Here is an 8,547-nt window from a genome sequence, read left to right on the forward strand (position 1 = left end):
ACTCAACTCTATTCTCTTTCTGATAATAGAATACAAGTCCACCGGCCTTACCATCACTCTCAGATAAAAACATTCAACTAAACCCTAACTTACACAACGTAGCTCGTCAACCTTTATTTTATTTAGGCAACTGAGATTAAAAAAACTAACTCTGGACACACCCATTCTTGGAGCTCCAGGAGCTCACGAACTGCCGTGGGGGAGAGCAAACCACGGTAGTTCCAGCCTAGGATTTTCATTTGGCCTGGCGAACCTCCTCCTTGGAGGCCGCCATTGCGCCATTATCTCCCTTTTCTTCTCCAATCGACTCCCCTCACTACTACACATAATCCCTGTCCCTCTCCTCCATCTCCTTTGCTACATGTGTGATAGCACCATCAGCATCCTTCACTGCTTCCACTCTACCCGCACATACTCTCTTAGAAGAAATGCTGACATCACCGTATAGCATGCGCTCATAACTATCCATAGTTTTCTCAAAAGAAAATTCTAAGTCGCTTTCCATCGGGCGAACATCGGATAGGTGTCTCCTTTTTTACCTAAAATTTTCATGCGAGCATCCTCCAATCTCTCCATCATACCTTCCTTCTATATTTCCTCCCCTTCCTCTTTGGATGATTCTTGGTAGTACTGAATTTAAATAACACATTACTAACAAGAGTGTCATCCGTGGCAACATAAGTCGTAAGCCTTGAAGCAACAACCCCCGATAAGGCCTCCAACACACTAGGCTGGAAAAGGAGTTGGTCGTGGATGTGCGGTGTGCATCCCCTGCTGCTGCCACTAGTGCAGGGCTGGGCTCACCCGGCTGTATGCTCCCCTGGCCCTCCTCGTAGGCAGGGTACTGCTGATGTACAGCAGCAACAACAACAGTTTTGGAGCCGCTGGTGGGCCCCAGCTACTGCCAAACAGGGGGCCCCTAGCCATGTCGGTGTACAACAACATCAACAACAGTTTTGGATCCACTAGGGTCACCTAGCTACTACCAAACAAGGCCCCCTGTCCATGCCGGTGTACAACAAAAATAGCAACAGTTTTGGAGCCACTGGGCACTCAGCTACCGAACAGGCCCTCCTGGCCATGCAGCTCACCCAACTGGGTGTACAACCGGACCGCTAGTCCTTAGCTTTGTTTGTTTTGTTCATTGTTCCTCGTACATAAAAAATGCATGTCCATGTTGGTTGCACGATTGGGTCCAAGCCCATTACAATTTGGCTTTATGTGGTATTCACAAATGGCTTCCAAATATATTTTCACAAAGGAAGAAGAGCTTGGCAGTGAAGATCCAGAGTATCTTCGCCGCACCTTCACCAAGGCAAGCCACACTACCATTGCTTGCTAACTTGTTGAAGATATAGTTCATATGTGCATTTTAGAGCATATTTGCATTTGTTTCATTAAATTATTATGGTTATATTTTTCTATTGTGCATGCATATGTTTCTGTCCTTCCATGATGAATACCTTGCTTAGACAATTGCATTGATGCATGATCATATCATTCATGTTAATAAAAATGTACCACATAAGTATTTGAGTAATAACATGAATATTAGTACTTTAAGATAGTTGTGCAGCTTTACTCATTTGAGTATGACTTGATTAAGCATATGTTTCACAAAGAACTTATTAACCAAATACTTCATTATCTTGGTCCAGTCATGGTGCCACCGAGTCGAACTTTCCACATGCAACCACATTTGCCTGATCTGGGAAGGCCTTAACTTAGTATATGCACACACTCCTATTAGTGTCACAATAGTTGGAAGAATTAGAAGGGTGTGCAACACTGGCCCGATAACCGGGTCTAATTCCGAGCTCCTAGGAACGACATGGTTCACACATTATAAATAAAATGATCCCAAGTGGAATATTTGGGACCACCTTGGTGGTAAAGCCTTTGGTAGGCCCTAAGGCCTAGAATTTGTTCTCCATGATATCACTTCTTGGGGGTATGTCAGTGACATGATAATGGTATTGTGTGATAGACGAATTCATTGGATAAGTCCATGGCGTGGGAAAGTGTAGAACTCCTGCAGAGTGTAAAACTATATTTGAACAGCCTGGTCCACGGTATTGGGCACATGTCATCCCAGGTTCATCTTGATGGCCAGTGTTGAAGGGCTCCAGGCTTTTGGACTGAGCTTGTCGACAAGAGCCTGTGCGGGGACCAGTGAAGACGAATGAATAGTAGACAAGTGGGGGTGATCTGCCGAGAAGTTGGGGTGGCTGCATGATCTATCGACGATGAGGGGTAGAATGTTGCATCTTTGGGATGTGTCAATTAATTGACAAAATGGGGAAAGTGTCGAGATGGTGACGAGACAACAGAATAGGTTGAATCTGAATCCAAACATGGAGCATTTTTTGCTGTTCAGAAAATCCAAACATTTTTCACTAATACGCAAGACTTGAGTATCATTTCAATGATGGATAGAAAGTGAAGGTCATATGGGAACATCTCACAATCATTGTACCCGTGAACGACATAACCTAGAGCATGAGAGTAGAGACCTGTGTTGCCCAACCCTGCGCAAGGATGGCACTAAGTGATTAACAATAACCCGTGGGCACCTGCGAGAGCCCAAGCCTTCGCTTCTTCCTAGATCGCCAACATGAGTTGCAGGGCGAGGGGGCGCGCATTGTCGAACAAACACATGTTCTGGAAGCACCACATGGACCATGCCATGAGAATCACCAATGACGCTAGGCACTTTTAATGGCCGACAAGCGATGTGGAAGTAATGGAAGCCCGGTAGAGTAGAAAGTCCACATCTCCGATCAGTGCAGGAACGGTCATGCTAAACCTGTCGAAAGAAGGGACACCCAATAAGGAGGTGATGCGTGGTCTCCCGCTCCTGGCCGCGAAGGGCGCATGAGTCGGCGTGAGGCAACCCATGATGAGTCGATCTTATCGAAGTCCAGCACCAGTCAAGGTTCGTCGGCCACACAAAGAACTTGATCCAGAGTGACACCTTATGTTTTCCAGATCTGGTGCCCGTGCGGTGCCAAGGTGGAACCGAAGAACAGCGCCCCGTAGCAGGAGTTGACCGAATAGTTACCATCTTGCGTCATCGTTCGGACAGACGGTCCTGGGTGTGAGATAGCGTCATGCTACAACGTCAAAAAATCCAAACATCGAACTCGGTGGACTAGTTTTGCGCTTTTTAACCCCAAACATAATTTCCATATAACTGATTGTTTCACTTTTTTTTTACAAAAATCACTAAATAAATTTGATAAAACCGGTCTGTCTAAAAATCAACTCATTTTTCTACAAATCCTCATTAGCTTCCAAACAACCACTAACATGACCCATTTATGCCACGATCTGTATCTGTCATGCCATCCCACGACAAGATCTTGTCCATGCGGCCCACTTCTGCGACGCACCTCCCCACAAGCGAAGCACGTGTGAGGTTCCTTATTGCGCAACAGGCAAAACTAAGCACACATGTGACATGTGCTGTGCTCAACACACAAGACGAACATGACTGAACAGCAACAATGCCATTTTCAAACCGCTCGGGAATTTGCATCGTCAGCAAAAAGGCCTCTTGCCACCGCCGGACGCCGTCGTGTTCCCCCGCCGTGACACCGGCGGGATGCTGAAATGCCAGAGCCGGCCGGCCCTTCCCACCCGGAACATGTCGCAGAGGAACTCCTCGGCGTACTTCTTCTCCACCTTGCGGTCCACGTCGTGCAGGAACACGTCAGTGTCCCCCTCGCCGCGCCTCGCCCGCGCCATTGCCGCCGCCGTCCAAATCGCCGCCATCCTGCCAGGCGCCGACGCGAAGTACCCCTTGGGCGCGTCCAGCATGAGCATGTCCCACTCGTTCTCGTACACCTCCGGCGGCAGGTTGTGCAGCGCCAGCGGGCACGCCGCGTTGTCGCGGACCTGCACGGGGGCGTCGGCGGCCTCGGCCCCGGCGCCCGGGACGCAGGAGGAGAAGTTCTTGTAGGAGTCGAAGAGGAGGTCGGCGTGCTCCATCCGCGTGCGGTAGGTGACCAGATGGGCGCGCAGGAACGGCGACTTAGCGCGCACGATGCGGTACCACTCCGGGTCCTCCTCCAGGAAGACCGTGACGCCGCCGGGGTTGAGCGCGTGCCAAAGCCGCGAGTCGTGGCCGAGGCCGAACACCAGCAGCCGGATCGGCGCGCGGCGGCGCAGCACGTCGAGAGAGAGGGAGATCTCGGCGCGCGACTGCTGCGGGACGGTGCGCGTGCTGGCGTAGTACACGGCGGCGTCGGCGAGCGCGGCGAGGCCTGAAGGCTCGTACCCGACGCCCGAGGGGGCTAGGACGCCGGGCAGGCACGGGAGCAACGGCAGCAGCGGCAGCGGCGAGGTGAGGAGGGTGGCGACCAGCAGCGACGTGGCGACGAGCAATGCCGCTGCAGCGGCAGTGGCGAGGCGGCCGGGGGGCTTCATTGCGTGGCTCGCCGGCGCGCAGTGCGTGTGTGCTGTGTGAGGTGGGGATTGGACAATACTCCATATTTAGCGCGAGCAGCGGAGCACGACGTGGCATCCCCTTCGCTGCACGATACCGCACCTTGCTTTCTTTTTCCGTCCCAATGTCGTAGTACTACCCCGCCGACGAGGCAACGACTTTATCGCAATTTTCTTTCTTTTAGCATTAGGGAATCTCTACCTACATTGATGCATATGGCCAAGTGGCCCATCAGTGGGTTTATTTGGTACTCCCTCCGTTCCGAATTACTTTACACATATATGGATGTATCTAGATGTATTTTAGTTCTAGATACATCTATTTCTTCAACGAGTAATTTGGAACGAAGTATGTAGGATTATTCTTGTGTTCTTTTTTAGATGGAATTCGTTGCTTGTTTATTCGGAGTCTCAAAATATAATAATCCAAATGATAAGTACCTCATGTCAGGTACCTGGGCTGGACGCCCGAACGTCCTTGTAGTCGTCTGATCAGCAGCACAAATCTCTGCGCGCATCATCTTACAAGGTCAACAGCGAAAACTTTTGAGCTGAATTGCTTTCACCGTTCACTGCTGGATCCAGAGGAGAGATGAATGGCGGCAGCGGCAACGGCGAAGAGGAGCCGCGGCAAAGGAGGAGTGCGCGCGGTGGGGAGGAGCACATGCGGTGGGGAGGAGCCGTGGCAGGGAGTGGAATGGTGGCGGGGTGGCGGGGAGGAGCTGCGGCGGCTCGCCGGGGAACGCGGCAAGGAGAATCCCTCGACGCTCGACGTATGCAAGGGGCGGGTGGAGGTGGCGCGGTGGAGCATGGCGCCACCAGTCTCCATAGCGCCGGTGGTGGTGGTGGACGCTGGTGCGGGCCTGCTGCCGTGCCGACCCTTGCCGCGGCGTAAGGATGTTGAGCGACGATGGTGGTAGCCGTCGACGCGGGCCTGCTGCCCTTGGCGACCCTCGTCGCCTTCCTCTGCTCGGAGCTAACCATGGTTGTTTCCTAGCGCGCCTCCGCCCAATTCCTGACCCCGCAACCGCTTCATGGGGAACGAAGCATGAAAAACCAAAAAATTCCTACGAAACACCCAAGATCCAATCTAGGAGATGTATAGCAACGACGGGGGACTGTGTCTACATACCTTTGTAGACCGAAAGCGTTAGCGTTGTAACGTGGTTGATGTATTCGTACTCGTCGCGATCCAATCCAATCTAGTGCCGAACGGACGACACCTCCGAGTTTAGCACACATACGGCTCGGCGGCGTCCTCTCCTTCTTGATCCAGCAAGCGAGGAAGAGGAGGTAGATGAGATCTGAACCAACACGACGGCGTGGTGGTGGTGGTAGTGGAATTCCGGCAGGTCTTCGCCAAGCACTGACGGAACCTGGAAGAGGAGTAACGGGAGGGAGACGGGGCAAGCGTAGAAGGGTTGGATGCCCCCTACGCCTCGCCATCATATATAGGGTTGAGGGAGGGGCGTGGCTACCCTAACCCCCTTCCCAAGGCAGGGGGCAGCGGCCAGGGGGGGGGGGGAGTGCCCTCCAAGCCAAGTGGAGGCCCTCCCCCTTAGAGTTTCCCCTCCCCAAGCGCATGGACCTTGTAGGGGCTGGTGCCCCTGGCCTATTAAGGCTAGGGTGCCCCTATATCCCATGTTACTATATGGGACGTGGTGGAATCCTCCGAGGACTTATGGACCCCTCCGGAACCCTCTGGAACCTTCCGGTGGCTTCCCGACACAACACTGAAAAAACCGATCTTTTTCCTGGAACGCCGACAACAACTTTTTTATATAAATATTTATCTCCGGACCATTTAGGAACTCCTCATGATGTCCCCGGATCCCATCTGGGGCTCCGAACAATCTTCCGACTTTCCACTATTAATATCTCAATACTACCCTAGCACTACCAAACGTTAAGTGTTCGACCCTACGAGTTCGAGAATCATGCAGGCATGATTGAGACTCCTCTTCGATCAATAACCAATAGCGGGACCTGGATGCCCATATTGATTCCTACATATTCAACAAAGATCTTTATCGGTTGAACCACGATGTCAAGGATCCAGTCAATCCCGTATGCAATTCCCTTTGTCCGGCGATAAGTTACTTGCTCGAGATTTGATCCTTGGTATCTCCATACCTAGTTTAATCTCGTCACCGACAAGTCTCTTTACTCGTTCCGTAATACAAGATCACGTGACTAAACTCATTAGTCACATGAAGCTTCTTATGATGTTGTATTACCGAGAGGGCCTAGAGTTATCTCTCCGTCACATGAAGTGACAAATCCTAGTCTCGATCCATGCAACCCAATAGACACCTTCGGAGATACTTGTAGAGCACCTTTATGATCACCTAGTTATGAAGTGACGTTTTATAGCGCACAAGGCATTCCTCCAGTATCCGGGAGTAGCATGATCTCATGGTCGAAGGAACAAATACTTGACATGAAGAAAGTTGTAGCAAATAACTAAACGATCTGATTAAGCTTACGATTGGGTCTGTCCATCACATCATTCTCCTAATGACGTGATACCATTATCAAATGACAACTCATGTCTATGATTGGGAAACCTTAACCATCTTTTATCAACGAGCTAGTCTAGTACAGGCTTACTAGGGACACGGTGTAGTTTATGTATTCACACATGTATTTAAGTTTTCGGTCAATACAATTCTAGCATGAATAATAAACATTTATCATGACTGGAAAATATGATAATAACCATTTTATTATTGCCTCTAGGGCATATTTCCAATAGTCTCCCACTTGCACCGGTGTCAATAATCTACTTCACATCGCCATGTGATTACACCAATGAGTTATGGGTTTGATCATGTTTTGCTTGTGAGAGAGGTTTTAATCAACGGGTCTGCTACATTTAGATTTGTGTGTACTTTGCAAGTCTCTATGTCATACAGATGTTGCTACCACGCTCCACTTGGAGCTATTCGAAAAGGCTGCTCCACTATACGTGTCCGTTTTCAACTCATAGTTATTCGGATCGGTGTCAAAGCTTGCATTGACGTAACCCTTTACGACGAACTCTTTATCACCTCCATAAACGAGAAACATTTCCTTAGTACTCTTTAGGTAGTTAAGGATAATTTTGACCCCTGTCCAATGATCTACTCCTGGATCACTCTAGTACCCCCTTGCCAGACGCATGGCAAGGTGCTGAAAAGATCTGGTACACAACATGGCACACACCATAGAGCCTATGGCTAAGGCATAGGGGACGACCTTCATCCTTTCTTCTTCTTCTGCCTTGGTCAAGCTTTGAGTCTTACTCAACCTCACACCTTACAACTCAGGCAAGAACTCCTTCTCTGACAGATCCATTTTGAACTCCTTCAAAATATTGTCTAGGTATGCTCTTTGTGAAAGTCTTATCACGTGTCTTGATCTATCTCTATAGATCTTGAAGCCCAATATGTAAGCAACTTTACCCAGGTCTTCCTTTGAAAAACTACTTACAAATAACCCTTTACACTTTCTAGAAATTCTACATCATTTCCAATGAACAATATGTCATCCACATATACTTATCAGAAAAGCTATAGAACTCCCACTCACTTTCTTGTAAATACAAGCTTCTCCGTAAGTTTGTATAAAACCAAAAACTTTGATCACCTCATCAAAGCGTATATTCCAACTCCGAGATGCTTGCACCAGTCGATAGATGGATCCCTGGAGCTTGCCTACCTTTTAGCATCCATAGGATCCACAAAACCTTTGGCTGCATCATATACAACTCTTCCTCAAGGAAACCGGTTTTCACATCCATCTGCCAGATTTCCTAATCATAAAATGCGACAATTTCTAACATAATTCTAAGAGACTTAAGCATCACTATGGGTGAGAAAGCCTTATCGTAGTCAACTCCTTGAATTTGTCAAAAACCTTTTGGGACAAGTCAAGCTTTATAGACAGCGACATTACCATCAATATATGTCTTCTTATTAAAGATCCATTTATTCTTAATGGCCTTGTCGATCATTGGGCAAGTCCACCAAAGTCCATACTTTGTTCTCATACATGCATCCTATCTCGGATTTCATAGCCTCAAGCCATTTGTCGGAATCCGGGCTCATCATTGCTTCTTCA

The 8,547-nt window shown here is 49.0% G+C and overlaps 2 pseudogenes; both read right to left on the reverse strand.

Moving 5' to 3' along the window:
* Positions 1-235: 235 nt before the first annotated feature.
* Positions 236-927, reverse strand: LOC147986190 (uncharacterized; annotated as a pseudogene).
* Positions 928-3,230: 2,303 nt separating this feature from the next.
* On the reverse strand, positions 3,231-4,586 carry LOC125533762 (arabinogalactan O-methyltransferase 1 pseudogene; annotated as a pseudogene).
* Between the last annotated feature and the right edge of the window lie 3,961 nt (positions 4,587-8,547).

The sequence above is a fragment of the Triticum urartu genome, chromosome 2A, assembly GCF_056163025.1.
Source record: "Triticum urartu cultivar PI428250 chromosome 2A, HENAU_Tu73, whole genome shotgun sequence".
Classification (NCBI taxonomy): Eukaryota; Viridiplantae; Streptophyta; class Magnoliopsida; order Poales; family Poaceae; genus Triticum; species Triticum urartu.